Source organism: Ornithorhynchus anatinus, chromosome 3 (genome assembly GCF_004115215.2).
Source record: "Ornithorhynchus anatinus isolate Pmale09 chromosome 3, mOrnAna1.pri.v4, whole genome shotgun sequence".
NCBI classification, from domain to species: domain Eukaryota; kingdom Metazoa; phylum Chordata; class Mammalia; order Monotremata; family Ornithorhynchidae; genus Ornithorhynchus; species Ornithorhynchus anatinus.
In genome coordinates, this window is record NC_041730.1 from 88,841,098 (window position 1) to 88,858,315 (window position 17,218).

Sequence of the window (17,218 nt, forward strand, 5' to 3'; positions counted from 1 at the left end):
ACCCCACTGCTTAGAACAGTGCTTGGCACATACTAAGCACTGAACAAAAACCATCATCATCATCAAATACTTTTCTTCATCTTTATCGGCCATCAGTGGTACGTACTGAGGGTTTATTGTGTGCAGAGCACTGAACTAAGCACTTGGGAGAGTACAGCAGAAGCAAGAGATACCACGTCTGCCTCTGAGGGGTTCGCAACTGAACGGGGAGGAGAGGAAGTTTTAAGTCAGTCAGTCAATCATATTTATTGGGCGCTTACTGTGTCCGGAGCACTGTACTAACCACTTGGGAGAGTACAACAGAACAATAAACGGACACATTCTCTGCCCACAATGAGCTCAGAGTCTAGATTATAATCTAAATTATTTGTAAATGACAGGAGCAGGAAGGAGAATCAGTATAAAGCACTTGGGAGAGTACAACAGAACAATAAACAGACACATTATCTGCCCACAATGAGCTCACAGTCTAGATTATAGTCTAAATTATTTGTAAATGATAGGAGCAGGAAGGAGAATCAGAGTATAACTGGTACTAGCATTAACAGGTGTTCGATATAATTTTTTTTAAATGGTATTTGTGGTTTTGGAAGGCCAAATGATTAGACTTAGATTAGCATAATTTGGACATATAATCAGGAGGACTAATTCTCTGGAGAAGGCGCTAATGCTAGAAAAAGCCCAGGGAAAATGTGGACGAGGCAGACCGGCAGCTAGAAGGATAGAGACCATGACAACGACAACGGAAGAACCGTTAGAAAGATTGCGGATTATGACGTTCTGGAGACGTTCTGAAGAAACTGTATCTATAGAGTCGCTATGAATCGGAAACGACTAGACGGCACTTAATAATAATAATAATAATAAATTGTTAAGCACGTACATCAGCTCCATACTGGTTTTTAATGTGTTGCTGCCCCCATCCACCCCCAGCCCTTGCACGCCATGCCTAGGCCTACCGGAAGAACCAAACAGCTTTAAATCAATCAGTGAATTGATGGTATTTATCGAGCACTTACTACGTGCATAGCACTGGAGTAAGCACTTGGAAGAGTAGAACATAACAGAAATAAAAGACACGTTCCCTGCCCGTAAGGAGCTAACAGTTCAGAGAATGCCCTTACTGGTTGGAAGGTGAGGTTGAGAGGAATGAAGAGTGAGGGCTGTTAAGCAGCAGCTGAAGAGAGTAGACACATAAGATGATGGGTGGACAGCCCTGAAGCCAATGGTAATAATAATATTAATAATTGTGGTATTTGTTAAGTACTTACTATGTGGCAGGCACTGTACTAACTACTGGGTGGATACAAGTAAATTGGGTTGGACACAGTCCCTGTTCCCATTTTACAGACGAGGTAACTGAGAAGAAGTGACTTGCCCAAGACTACACAAGAGAAAAATGACGGTGCTGGGATGAGAACCCGTGACCTTCGGACTCCCAGGCCCATGCTCTATCATTCATTCATTCTATAGTATTTATTAAGCGCTTACTATGTGCAGAGCACTGTACTAAGTGCTTGGAATGTACAAATTGGCAACAGATAGAGACAATCCCTGCCCAATGACGGGCTCACAGTCTAATCGGGGGAGACAGACAGCAAAGCAAAAGAGAGCAAAACAAAAACAAGGCATTATCATGATAAATAGAATCAAGGGATGTACACCTCATTAAAATAAATAGGGTAATCAATAACATATATAAATGAGCACAGTGCTGAGGGGAGGGGAAGGGAGGAAGGGGAGGAGCAGAGGGAAAGGGGGCTCAGCTGAGGGGAGGGGAAGGGGGAATCCACTATGCCATGCAATGGTAACAACTTTCTTGATGGGCAGAGGCATTGGTAGCTCCTGGAGGCTTTTGAAGAGTGAAGAGATGTGTGCTGAATGACTTTCATAAAGATAATCTGGGCAGCACCATAGAGGACAGGTCACTCGAACAGTCTGGCCAAACTCAAGTCCAGAGTTTTGAAGTTCAGCCTTGAATGTGTTTACCCCTTCCGTCTCTCACAGGCTGTTTCCTGGACCACAGAGGAGAAGCTGGAGGCTGGGAGACCAGTTACCAAGCTGATAATGTCATCTAAGAGTAGTATAAGAAGAGTCTGAACCACAGAAGTGGTAGTATGGATGGAAAGGAAGGAGCATATCTAGATAATGACAAGGAGGAAAAACCAACACAACTAGGCAACTGACTGAAGGTAAGAGCTTAAAGACTGTAAAGAGGTGAGAACGACACCGAGGCTGCAGGTTTCTGGTTAGCAAAAACCCACCCTTTCTTCTCCATCCAAACTGCTTCCCCGTTAATAAAAGGATTATCCTCTCCCGCCTTCATTACTGACCTTGCTGACCTCCCTGCCTCGGGTCTCTCCCCACTCCAGTCCATACTTCACTCTGCTGCCCGGATCACTTTTCTACTAAAACATACAGGCCCTGTTTTCCCACTCCTCAAGAACCTCCAGCGGTTGCCCATCCTCCACCGCATCACACAAACTCCTTACCATCGGCTTTACTTTGCCCCCTCTTACCTCCCCTCATAACTCTCCTACTACAACCCAGCCCACACACTTTGCTCCTCTAATGCCAACCTTCTCACTGTGCCTCAATCTGGTCTATCACACCACCGACTTCTCGCCCATGTCCTGCTCTGGCCCGGAATGCCTTCCCTTTTCACGTTCAGAGGACAGCTACTCTCCCCAACTTCCAAAGCCTTATTTAAAGGCACATCTCCTCCACAGGCCTCCCCTAACTAGGGCCTCCTTTTCTCTTCTCCCACTCCTTTCTGCATCACCTTGACTTGTTCCCTTTATTCATCCCCCGCCCCCGTCACAGTCCCACTTATGTAAATATCTGTATTTTTATTTATTTATATTAATGTCTGTCTCCCCTCTAGACTGTAAACTTCTTGTGGGCAGGGAATGTGTCTGGGCAGGGAATGTGTCTGTTATATCGTACTCTCCCAAGCACTTAGTACAGTAATCTGCACAGATTTATATTGTACTCTCCCAAGCACTTAGTACAGTAATCTGCATAGAGTAAGCGCTCAATAAATACTATTCACTGGCTCACTGACTGACTGGGTCTTTAGGAAAGATGGTGGTGTTATTGACCGAGAAGGAAAAGTGGGTTTGGGACAGAAGATGAGAAGTTCAGCTTTAGACAGCTTAAGTCTACGGTGCCGGTGGTATATTGATGCAGAGATGTCCTGAAGACTGAACAGCTGGGGAAGGATATTTTGGAGTACTCAGAGTACTGGTGATAAATGAAGCCATGAGAGGAGAGCGGCACTCAGAGTGAGGGAAGAGGGCAAGAAGAATTTATTGCTGAACTGTACTTTCCAAGCGCTTAGTACAGTGCTCTGCACACAGTAAGCCCTCAATAAATACGACTGAAAGAAGAGTAGTGGACACAACGTTGTCGAACTTCCACAGTTAGGGATGAGAGGTGGAATAAGAAAGCACCAGTGAATGAGTCTAAGAAGGAACAGGCAGAGGTAGGAGGAGAGTAAGCAAAGTATCATGAGAAGAAATATGGATTAGTGGAAGGAGCATAGGCCTGGAAGTCAGAGGTTCTGGGTTCTAATCCCAGGTCCACCATGTATCTGCTGTGGGACCTTTGGTAAGTCACTTAAGTACTCTGTGTCTCAGTTTCCTGATCTGTAAAATGGGGACTCAATACCTGCTCTCTGTCCTACTTCGACTTTGAGCCCCATGTGGGACCTGATTATCGTATACCTCAGTGCTTGGTATAGTGTTTGGCACACATATCACGATTATCGTGATAATTAAATATCATGATTATTACTATTAGAGTATTTGTGAAACCCGTCTCTTAACTTCTCTATGCCTCAATTTCCTGATCTGTAAAATAGGGACTCAATACCTTGGACTTTGAGACCCTTGTGGGACCTGATTAACGAATATCTACCTCAGTGCTTAGCACAGGGCTTGGCACATACTAAGCACTTAATAACACAATTATTATTACCTTATTTGTGAAATCCAGGTCTCAGATCATTTCAAGGAAGGTGCAATAATCAACAGGGTCTAAGGCAGCTGATCAGGCAAGAAAGACTGTGACAAGGCAAAGTCCACTGACTTTGTGGTGGAGAAGGGAGTTAAGAGGAGGAAAGAGCAAAAGGCGTCAAAATCAATCAGAAACACTTCACGATAAAGTAAGGAAAGATTACAAGGCTATTTCCGGGGGAGAAAGCTGTAAAAACACTTCGGGTTCTCTCTGACAGCCCAAGGTGTTTGCGGATGGTACTAATTGAGCCCTGGCCAGAGTTTGCCTTGAACCTTGTAAGGAAATTAGGGAATGTTGGTCTCTCAACCTGAACCTCTTTGGAAATAGATCTACACAAGACTGGAAAAATGGCTGGTGCCAACGCTTCCAGCCCTGGGATGGGTATTACAGCATGAGTTTTCCTTAACGCAGGGTTGTAGAAAAACCGGAAGCATTTTTTATGGTATTTTTTAAGCACTATTTGGCCAGGCACTGAACTAAGCTCTGGGGTAGATACAAGCTAATCAGGTTGGACATAACCTACGTCCCACATAGGTCTCACAGTCTTAATTCCCATTTTATAGATGAGGGAACTGAGGCACAGAGATGTGAAATGACTTGCCCAGGGTCACACAGAAGACAAGCGGCAGAGCAAGGATTAGAACCCAGGTCCTTCTGACTCCCAAGTCAGAGTCCATCCACAAGGCCATTTCATTGCTCTTAAATTATAGTTGGCAACTAAAGTTCGTTTTCTGGGACTATTTCCCCCAACTCAGCTGATGAGCACCCTGTGGGAAGGGGAACTGTCCTATGCTGAGGCCAAGAGAAGTGAAGTGACGCACCTCAAGTCACAGAGCAGACAAGTGGCAGTCAGGATTAGAATCCAGGACCCTCTAACTCCCAGGCCTGAGCTCTCTCCAGTCTGCCATGCTGCTTCTCGATATACTCAGTGCAGTGCTTGACACCTAGAAAGCACTCAATATATTCAGTATAGTGCTTGACACCTGGAAAGCACTTGGGCATAATAATGATGTTGATGACTTGGTAAATCAACAGGGAAATCCTAGAGAAATCAGATAGGATGCAAAACTCCCAACGGACATTCAATTAGCTTGTGTTTGTGCTCCAGGATGATTAATGTAAGGATAGCTTCCACTCCTCCTACCTCTCAGCTGTGCCCTCCAACATTCGTTGGTTCTGCCAACTCCATAAACTACTCTCTAATTTATAGATGAAGCTACCGATATACAGAGAGGTGAACAGGTGATTTGCCCAAGCCCACCCAGCTAGAAAAGATCCAAACTGATAGTTTTTAGTTGAGTTCCACCCTGAAACGGTGTTGCTCTAGAACCTATTTTATCCTACCACATCCACTCTGTTTGCAAAGTATGCTACACTAAATTTCCTGTACTGAGCATGAAGTGCTTAGATACTACAACGATAAGCATTTTCAAAACATCTACGGAGAAAGATAGAATCAGCTGAGGCCTGTGATCTACGCTAGCAGGAGACGAACTGCTTGAGTTAAAAATCCACTAATGGGTCTGCAAATTTAACGAGAAAGAGTGAAGGAGTTTGGTAATTAAAGAGAAATGACGACTGCCTAAACTGTGGCCTTCATAAACATCAGTACGCTCTCTGCCCTGTAGATGAACAATTTCTGTAGGAGTTTCCATCTCCCATCACGTGTGCCAGGCAGTCTTGAAGATTCTGGGCTGATAACCTGCAGGAAGAGATTGATTCCGGTGGTGGTGGTTTACAGAGTGGCATTCGCAGGGCAGTGGATACAACCAGCTTGGGCAAGTCACTTCACTTCTCTGTGCCTCAGTTCCCTCATCTGTAAAAAGGGTATTAATACTATGAGTCCCATGTGGGACAGGGACTGTGTTCAATCTGATTAGCTTGTATCTACCCCAGCGCGTAGTATAGTGCCTGGCACATAGAACGGGTGATTAACAAATACCACTGAAAAAAAAACCCAACAAACTAGTCGGTGAACAGGAGTGCTATTTTCAGGAGTCCTGTTAAACCTATCATTCAATCAATGGTGCTTTTTGAGCGCTTACTGTGTGCAAAGAATGTACTGAGCATTTGGGAGGGTACACTCCCAACAGAATTGGTAGACATGATCCCGGTGCACTAGGAGCTTACAGTCTCCAGTGGCAGAAAGGCACTGAAATAATAATAATCATGGTATTTGTTAGGCGCTTACTATGTGATAAGTACTGGGACAGACACAAGACAATCAGATCAGACACAGTCCCTATCCCAAGTAGGAAAGGAAAAATGGCATTGAATCCCCATTTTAGAGTTGAGGAAATTGAAGAAGAGAAGGTAACTGACTCGACCAAGGTCACCCAGCACAAAAACGGCAGATACGGGATTAGAACCCAGGTCCTCCAACTCACAGGCTCATCCTCTCTCCACTAGGCCACCCGGCTCCTACTGATAATAATAATAATGATGGCATTTATTAAGCGCGTACTATGTGCAAAGCACTGTTCTAAGCACTGGGGAGGATACAAGGTGATCAGGCTGTCCCACGTGGGGCTCACAGTCTTCACCCCCATTTTACAGATGAGGTAACTGAAGCACAGAGAAGCTAAGTGACTTGTCCAAAGTCACAGAGCTGCCAAGCGGCTGAACCAGCATTTGGACCCATGACCTCTGATTCCCAAGTCTGTGTTCTTTCCACCGAGCCACTGAGCCACGCTGCTTCTCAATATGTACATAAGTACTGTGGGGCTGCGGGTGGGGTGAATATCAGTGGGTAAAAGTGTAGGGATAAGATGGAAGCGCATAGGATATGCAGAAGGGAGAGGGAGTAGGGGAAATTAGGACTTCATTCATTCAATAGCATTTATTGAGCGCTTACTATGTGCCGAGCACTGTACTAAGCGCTTGCAATGTACAAATCGGCAACAGATAGAGACAGTCCCTGCCCACTGATGGGCTTACAGTCTAATCGGGGGAGACAGATAAAAACAATAGTAATAAATAGAATCGAGGGGATGAACATCTCATTAAAACAATAGCAATAAATAGAATCAAGGTGATGTACATCTCATTAACAAAATAAATAGGGTAATGAAAATATATACAATTGAGCGGACGAGCATAGTGCTGAGGGGAGGGGAAGGGAGGCCTCTTGGGAGAGATGTGACTTTAGAAAGGTTTTGAAAGTGGGCAGAGTAGTGGTCTAAAGGGGGGGGGGGGGGGCTGTTCATTCATTCATTCAGTAGTATTTATTGAGCACTTACTATGTGCAGAGCACTGTACTAAGCGATTGGGAATGTACAATTCGGCAACAGATAGAGACAATCCCTGACCAATGATGGTGTTCCAGGCCAGAGGGCGGAAGTGGCCAAGGGGTCAGTGGCCAGCTAGAAGTGATTGAGTAGACAGGGGTAAGAGGAGTGAAGTGTGCAAGGTGGATTGCAGTAGGAACCTATCCATGAGGCCTGATGTCTTACATAGCTCCTTGGTCTGACCCCCTCCCCACTGATAAACTTTCCCAACAGGCACTCACCCTTTCTATTTCATTCATTTCCACCCTATGCTGAGGTGTGGGTCCAAAGCAGGCTGGCAGCTCCTTGTGGGCAGGGAACGTGGCTACCAACTCTGTTACAGTGTACTCTCTCAAGCACGTTCTGCACCCAGTAAGCGCTCTATAAATACCACTGATTGATTGTCTGATTGTAGGAGGATGAAAGTATAAGAGCTGTATGGTACTTAAATCACCATCCCGGATTTAACAATGATGTAGCACTGCAAAACTTTCTGAACATCACATACCATGGTCTTTCGTGATCAGATAATGGTCCCTGATCTGATTATCATCAATCTACCCCAGAGCTTAGGAAAGGGTTTGGCACCTAATGATAATAATAATGTTGGTGGTATTTAAGTGCTTACTATGTGCCAAGCACTATACGAATGGAAATAACAAGATAATCAGGTCTCCCACAGCTCCTATCCCACTCGAGGCTCAGAGTCTGTAAAGGAAGGAGAACAAATCTCACCAGAACCATTAATAATAATAATTAATAGTTATGGTATCTGTTAAGCGCTTACTATATGCCACACACTGTCCTAAGCACTGAGGTGGATAAGGTTGGCAAATCAGGTTAGACACAGTCTCTGTACCACATAAGGCTCACGGTCTCAATCCCCATTTTACAGATGAGGTCACTGAGGCAGAGAGACATGAAGTAACTTGCCAAAAGGTCAACCAGCAGACAGGTGACGGAGCCAGGATTAAGAACCCGTGACCTACTGACTCCCAGGCCCGTGCTCTATAAGGTTGGTATTTGTTAGGCGCTTACTATGTGCCGAGCACTGTTCTAAGCGCTGGGGTTGACATAGGGGAATCAGGTTGTCCCACGTGGGGCTCACAGTCTTAATCCCCATTTTACAGATGAGGGAACTGAGGCACAGAGAAGTTAAGTGACTTGCCCACAGTCAGCCGACAAGTGGCAGAGCTGGGATTCGAACTCATGAGCCCTGACTCCAAAGCCCATGCTCTTTCCACTGAGCCACACTGCTTCTCCTCCACTCTGCCATGCTGCTTCTCCAATTATTTTCTTTACTTCAAACCCTAAACCTAAATTAACCTGTAGAACTCTCTGATGGCCAATTCTGGGAAAGGCACAGAGCAAATAGTTAGAAAAAACTTTTAGAGAATCTGTTTTATTTTTCTTAATAACTCTGATATATAATCTGACTCTCATGGTAGGATCAACTGTTACCTGGTTAATTTCTTCAACTTTTCTTTCTGATATAACGTGAAAGGACTGAAAAGCGATAACTCAATGTCTAAAGGGTTTTTTTCCTCAAGCTAACCTCTGCCTCATTCCTGTTCCTCCTGATCTTAACCTCTTATTCTCCCCCTCCCCGTGCCTGGAGTTCCATCCCCACTTTCAAATATGACACCACCAGATCTCTCCCCATTTTCAAAGCCCTGCTGAAATCCTATCTCCTCCAGGAGGCTTTTCCCAATTAATTTCTATTCTCTCCGGTTTACTACTCTTTACTACTTTCTACTCGCCTGCATTTTCAGCAAATCCTTGCCATTTAAATATTCACAACCACCCATATCGTACTGAGCCTACTACTTAAACATGAATTCAGTAAATAGTATTGCTTAAAAAGCAGATGGTGTCCTTATGCAGAGACGCAGCATGGCCTAGTGGAACGAGCACGGGCCTGGGAGTAAGAGGACTTGAGTGCGAATTTGGCTCCCCACTTCTCCGACACTTAACTTCTCTGGGCCTCAGTTTCCTCACCTGTAAAATGGGGATTCAATACCCGAATCTCTCCTACTTGGACTGCAAGCGGCATGTGGATAGGGACTGTGTCCGCCCTGATTATGTGTATCTATCCCACCACTTAGTACAGTGTTTAGCACAGAGTAAGTGCTTAACAAATACCACAGTTATTATTATTGTTATTATTGGGTCGGTCTAGAAGCAGCATGGCTTAGGGAGGTACAGCAAGGCCTGGGAGTCAGAAGGACCTGGGTTCTAATCCCAGCTCTGCCACGTTTGCTGTGTGACCTTGGGCAGGTCACTTTACTTCTCTGGGCCTCAGTTACTTCACCTGTAAAATGGGGATAAGAATGTAAGCCCCATGGGGGCCAGGGACTGTGTCTTACCTGACTAACCTGTATCTACCCTAGGGCTTTGAACAGTGCTTAGCACTAAGTAAGCGCTTAACAAGTACCACGATTATTACGTCTAGAAGTCCCCACAAATGACCATGGCTGCCCAGGTGAGCTCAGCCTGTCAACCACCGGTCCGAACTCTGGAACTGGTCTTAGATTGTGAACCCCCTAAGAGGTGGACTGTGAATGATTCCCACCTGTGTGGGAGTACAAGGCGTCTAGTACAGTTTGGAAAGTGTTTGGTTTAGTTTTGAAGTAGCATGGGCTAGTAGAAAAAGCAAAGACTTGGAATTCAGAAGGACCTGAGTTCTAGTTCCAGTTCCACCACTCTCTGCTGTGTGTCCATAGGCAAGTCAACTTCACTTCTTTGGGCTTCAGTTCCCTCATCGGTAAAATGGGATTTGAATCTAAGCCCCATGTGGGATAGGGACTGTGTCCAACCGATTATCTCGTCTCTACCCCAGGGTTAACTACAGTGCCTGGTATATAGCAAGCGCTTAACTAATACCCTTAAAAAAACAGTAGTTTATTTTTTAATTTTTTGCATTTGTTAAGCGCTTACTATGTGCCAGGCACTGTTCTAAGCGTTGGGATAGACACAAGGTTATCAGGTTGTCCCACTTGGGGTTCACAGTCTTAATCCTCAATTTACAGATGAGGTAACTGAGGTACAGAGAAGATAAATGACTTACAGCAGACAAGTGGTGGAGCCGGGATTAGAACCCACGATCTCTGACTCCCAAGCCCGGGCTCTTTCCATTGAGCCACGCTGCTTCTCTGTCTCGCCACACAGTAAGTGCTTAATCAATATTACTGATACTATTGCTCTGAGATAAGTCGAGGTGGAAGCGGGGTGAGACGTGAACTGTGGAGGGGTTGAAAAAGCCTGACTGAAAGGGAGTTTATCAAAAAAGGTAGGCAGGCTGATCTTAGGGTTCCTAGGGGCAATGAAGGAGGGCTTGGCCCCTTTTCTCTCCTCTCCCAAGCATTTCTGGGCTGGCTCTTTAGGCTGACTCCCGCCAGATCTCACCTCCCTCTGGGGCTTGCAACATTCGCATCGACTCACTCCTCCCTCCTCATTAGACAACACCTTTTCGTTAGTTGTTCTGAACTCAATCAGTTATAGTTATTCATGGAGCGGAGAACTGAAGTGACCACGAACAGAAGAGGATCACTAATTTAAAGAGCATACAGTTCATTTAGCTGACCTCATAAGGACACAATCAACCTCCAAATCCCATGAGCGTTCCTGAAACTGACACACAGGTAGGCCATGAATTATTCTTTTCTATATTCAAAGTGATCAAAGGTGTCACAGATTTTGGTGAGGTTTTTTGGATCAAAACCTTTTGTGGACCTCCCTAAATGATGTTATTTCTCTACTTGTAGACGAATATTAATTCTGAACTGCAGTGGTGTATTATTTCTACTCCAAATATTCTGACTTCCTTTTGTGACACAGTTGTCTCATATTTTATACCTTCAGGTTTTGAAATGTATTCCAATTTATTTTCCACTGGCCTCTCTCCACCCAAGGAATCCACAGAAAAAGAGGCCAATATATTACTTTAGTTTTACATCTTTCAATCAATTTATATTACTGCTGCATTCTCTCTTGCTATTAATGCCTCTCTTTTAGGTGCATACAACTATATCTTAAAGTGAAAAACCCTGAATCATAGATTAATTGTGAACCAATATTATTACTGTGTGCCTTCTATGTTCAGAGCACTTTACTAAGCACTGGGGAGAGTAGAATAGTTACTACACATGATGCCCACCCTCGAGGAGCTAACAATTTAGTGGGAGACACAGACGCTAAAATAATTTATGGATAGGAAGGTGAAAAGTGGATATTCAGGTGCTTCTAAATTCTCATTTGATGCCCCAATGATGTGACACTATTTTTCTTTGACTGTTTAAAACTGTGATTTAATTTTTATAATTGCGAGACTCAAAACAAATGGAAAATGTCACCTAAATTTAGTGGCCTAGTCTGAGCTGCTATAGATTAAACGAACTGATATGGAAACAAACAGGATGTGCAAATGCAGGTCCCTTTGCTCCTTCAAAATTCTACCAACTGCATGAAGCCTTCTCAGATGAAGCCCTCAACCCTGTTCAGGTCATTCAGTCCCTCCTCCTCCAACTGTTTCTATCTTGCTAAATCTTATATAAATATTTTGTTATTTGTATTGCTGTTTTAGGTCCCTGACTCTTACTATTGATCATTTAACTTTAAATCTGGGTGGGGGGAGGGGAGGTTTGCCTTATCTCCCCGCAAAAGACTTCAAAGCTCCTTAAGAGCTGTCTCCCTCTCTAGACAGCAAGCTCTTTGTGAGCTGGGTAGGGGTTTCCCACCTCTGTTGTCTTGTGCTCTCCCAAACCCTTAGTTCAGTTACCCGCACATAGTAAGCATTCACTAGATACCACTGATGACTGGCTGGAATTATGCCCTTCCCTTCTCCCCTTCTCCTTCCCTTCTCCCCTTCTCCTTCCCCAAAGTGCATATTACAATGTTATGCCCAGAGTAGGCGCTTAATACTGCAGAACTGAAGGGCCAATTCCACGAAAGAGACAAAGCTGTGTCTCAAATGTGGTGTCTGGCAGTGTAGCCTTGTTGTTGGCCTGGAGAGCAGGAAAGGTATTTCACCCAGGACAGCAGGGACTACACATTATATGAGACCCTACTTTAAACCCACTGACAATTTTCACAGACAGGAATCCTGAGATGACCCATAGCTACAAAGAGATATCCCAAAGCACCCTATCAAAAAAAAAAAAGAGAAAATATTTAGAACTAATCAAAGTTTTGTTTTACTGAGGTCACTGATTTGTTCCTTTCCCAATAGTTTGCTCAATAAACGCTCCCTGTCTTGGCACATCGTCACAGGAGGCTTTATCACACAGTCTGATCAACTTTCTAGGTACACTGCTCCTTTCCAACCCCAACCTGAAAGGCTGCGGGTTAAGCAATGAGCAGGGGACACAAAGGCTGTTGGATTACAGAGTCGGGAAAGCCACTTCCCACTCTGTACTTCAGTCATCTGTCTCCAAACTTGGGAATTTATTTATTTACATTAATGTCTGTCCTCTCCTCTAGACAGACTACTTGTGGGGAGGGAATCAATCAGTCGTATTTATTGTGTGCAGAGCAATGTACTAAGCTCTTGGGAGAGTACAATATAAGACACATTCCCTGCCCGCAAAGTGCTTACAGTCTAGAGGGAGAGACAGACTTTAATACAAATAAATGAAGTATGGATATGTACACAAGTCCCTTGGGGATAGGAATGAATAAAGAGAGCAAGTCAGGGTGAAGCAGAAAGGCAGAAGGAGTGGAAGAAAAGGAAAAGAGGGCTTAGACAGGGAAGGCTTCTTAGAAGAGATGCGACTTCAAAAAGGCTTTGAAGACAGGGAGCATGATCGTCTGTTGGATATTCATTCACTCAATCGTATTTATTGAGTGCTTACTGTGTGCAGAGCACTGTACTAAGCCCTTGATAATTATGGTATTTTTTAAGCACTTACTATGTGCCAAGCACTGTTCTAAGAGCTGGTGTAGGTACAAGGTAATCACGTTGTCCCACATGGGGCTCACATCCCCATGGGTCTTCATCCCCATTTTACAGATAAGGTAACTGAGGCCCAGAGAAGCGAAGGAGCTTGCCCAAGATGACACAGCATACAGGTGGCGAAGCCAGGATCAGAACCTCTGACTCCCAAACCTGGGCTCTTTCCACTAAGCCACGCTGCTTCACTTATTCTTCTCTCATATTCTCGGATATGAAGAGGGAGGACCTTCCAGCCCAGAGGCAGGACTGGGGCTAGAAGTCGAAGGCGAGATAGATGAGATCGCGGCATGGCGAGTAGTTTGGCATTAGAGGAGCAAAGAGTGCGGGCTGGGTTGGAGTAGGAGAGTAGTGGAAAGAGCATGGGCTTTGGAGTCAGGGCTCATGAGTTCGAATCCCAGTTCTGCCACTTGTCGGCTGTGTGACTGTGGGCAAGTCACTTAACTTCTCTGTGCCTCAGTTCCCTCATCTGTAAAATGGGGATTAAGACTGTGAGCCCCACGTGGGACAACCTGATTCCCCTCTGTCTACCCCAGCGCTTAGAACAGTGCTCGGCACATAGTAAGCGCTTAACAAATACCAACATTATTAGTGAGGTGAGGTAGGAGGGAGCAAGGGGATCAAGTGCTTTAAAGCCAATGGTAAAGAGTTTCTGTTTGATGCGGAGGTGGATGGGTTACCATTGGAAATTCTTGAGAAGTGGGGAAACATGGACTAAACGTTTTTGTAGAAAAATGATCCAGACAGCAGAGTGAAGAGTGAAGGGAATGTGTCTACTAACTCTGTTACATTGTGCTCTCCCAAGCACTTAGTATAGTGCTCCGCACAGAGTAAGTGCTCCATAAATATGAGTGACTGACTGATGCGTTTCCTCTACACTGTAAACTCGTGATGGGCAAGGAATATATCTGCTAATTCTATTGTACTGTACTCTCCCAAGCAGTTGGGACAGTGTTTTGCACACAATAAGTGCTTGATAAATAGGACAATTAATAAATACTCTGCACACAGTGAGTACTCAATAAATACCACCGATTGATTGATCTTCACAAGAAAGGCCCTTGTAGCACAGACCTGAGGGTCAGAAGGCCTGGGGTCTAATCCCAATTCCACCATTTGCCTGCAGTGTGATCTGGGGCAGGTTGCACAACTTGGTTGGGCCTCAGTTTCCTCATCTGTAAGAGTTTTATTCAATGCCTGTTCTCCCTTCCTACTTTTGACTATGAGCCTCGGATGGGACAGGAACTATGCCTGACCTGATTACATTCTTCTACCCCAACTATTAGTATAGCGCTTGGTTACACAGCAAGTGCTTAATGAATACCATAATCATTATCATTCTTTGAGTACTCTTTTAGACTATTTATTTTTATAGTATAGTAACAAGCACAAAATTATCACTAAATATAGCCTTTTACCTCTCCGGTATTGTGTGAAAAATAATAAACCATAAAAGATTGGGTAGATTTGCTACATTGTGGAAAACTCTAGCACTCTCCCCACTCACAGTGATCCAGGGATGGAATTCAAGATAATGGTCTAATATTTGACCATTCTGAGTGCTCAAAGGCTTACCAACCGCTACCCTCTTGTTCGGAACAATTTCTAAAAACTTAAGGTGAATCTCTAAACTGGGTCAGTCACTTAAAAGTATTTATTGAAGGTCGATTGTGTGCAAAGCACTGTACTAATGGCTATTCCCAACAGGACCCCAGTATCGCATTTCTGTCTAATTGGTTCCCCCAAGCATTTCCACCTGTTCCGTGATGTGGAAATTCGCTTTCTCTCAAAGAGACTGCCAGTCAGGTTTCAGCTTTGGAGAATTCACCGGGTGAGTAACCCCCGTCTTCTCCCGCTCCCATCCGCCAGCGGAAGCCTCCCTGGCTTCTGGCTCGTCTTTCATGGCTGCCCTTCCCAAACCCTCAACTTGCACCCCGTGTCCTCTCCCTCCACCTTATGTGGAATTACCTGATTCTTTTTTTTTTTTTTTTAACAGCTCCAACTGCTGCTAGATTCCTTCAGAAACCTCACTGCTCTATGGCCTCAAAACTAAAGCGCTAACGAACCCATCAGGTTGGAATGAGGGAAGAGCAGGCGGCAGAGGGGAAGACAGGCGAGAAGGAGGAAGAGGGAACTGCCAAAGGGACTGACTTGGTCCCCACTGCAGCTTTTAAACTCTCCTCATCCTATTCTAGTCCAGACCCTGGTTCCCCCATTTGCAGCCCTCGAAACCGGACGCTGCCAGCTGCTGAAACAGACTCCCGCAAGAAAAGCAAGGTCTCTGAGGGAATCTGGCACAATTCGAGTGGTTAAAGAGATAGATAGAAACTAAAATTGAAAGGGCAGCACGTGGGACTGGAGAGACGGGAGAAAGTCTGACAGACAGGAAAGCCACGGGAAGCAAGAAGGGGAGCGGGACCGAGTTTACAAACCTTGAAGGCAGCGGGGCTAGTTTTACGAACCTCCAGAGAGAAGAGGTCATGAGGGTAACTTCTGGGGGCTCCCAGCGCAGCGAAATTCACGGCGCTGACAACTCCCACATGCACACAGAAATCAATTAACTTGTCTCCACAACTTGGTTGACGGGTTAGTACACTTGCATCACTGGTAAATGTAGCCAAAGTACCCCTTCTGCTTCACTCATCACATTTACTGCACTTGAGGAAGTGAGTCATGGTATTTCTCCTTTCCTTTTTCTTTCCAATTCAAACAGTGACATGAAATATTCCAATAGTTTACATTAGAGTCAGTCTGTCATTTAATTTTTCTAAAAAAAAAACCCTACTCCATTCAAAGAAAAACCAATCCAAGAAAACAGAGTATCCTGACCACATTCTAACCCTTTTTTTTTCTTTTTAAATCTCTGGGCTATCAGACAATCTTTGTCAACAGGTAGTAAGTTTAGGAAGCAAAAGGTAAAGAGATGGGGTTGGAGTGGATACATCAAGCGCTTAGTTCAGTGCTCTGCACACAGTAAGCGCTCAATAAATACGATTGAATGAATGAATGAATGAATAACACTATCAATAATTATGTGGTTTCTTCCTGGTAAAGGGGATAGATCACTGGACTGTAAATTCCCTCTAGAATCTAAGCTCCTTGTAGGCAGAGACGTATCCACTAGCTCTAATGTATTGAACTCTCCCAAGCACTTAGTACAGTGCTCTGCAAACAGCAAGCGCTCAATAAAAACCACTGATTGGTTGGGCTGAGCTCTGGAGATCCAGTTTTTAGGTCCCAAACCCTGGTTGTGACATTATGCGACCTGGGGTAAGCCACGATCTGTTCCCAGGGGCCCATTTTCCCACCTCTAAAATGGGAATATTGCCTGCGCTCCTTTGATCTACCATCTCAACGGAGTTTACCCCCCAAACTCTCTGCCCTCTGACTCGGCAAAGAAATTTGGGCCAAAGGAAAAAAATACATGGCAGTGAACTTGACCCTTTTCAGCTCCCCAATATCAACTTACATAAAACTGTTTACAAAAAATGTACAGGTTGTAAGGCAAGAAGGAAATTAAGGACTGGAGAGATGAAGGTGAAAAAGTGTGGGATTGCAAAGGGAATTCAAGAAGACATTACTGGTGGAGAATTTTGAGAATAAGGAAGAAAATACCAGTCCCCAGTCTGAGATGGATCACTTCTCTAAAAGCCCAATGTACAGAAGAAAATCATTTAATTTTTAAATCTCACATCCTGAGGAAGGCTGAAAGGGCCAACATATTTGTGTGTAATGTATAATAAATGTAGAAAAATAACACCAGAAACTGCTGTGGTTTCTTGGTTTGGGAATGCAAGGATGGGGGGGGGGGGGTGTTTTTATTTTTTGGTTGTTGAATATTTACTTAGCTATTATGAATAACCCAGTTACAATCTGACACTCTCCTACTCCCCTCCCACCTCCCCACGGTCCACCAAAAGAGCCTACTCATAAGTTCTCTGGACAATGGCCAGATACCCTCTCCTTGCCTCTTCCTCAAACCAAGCTG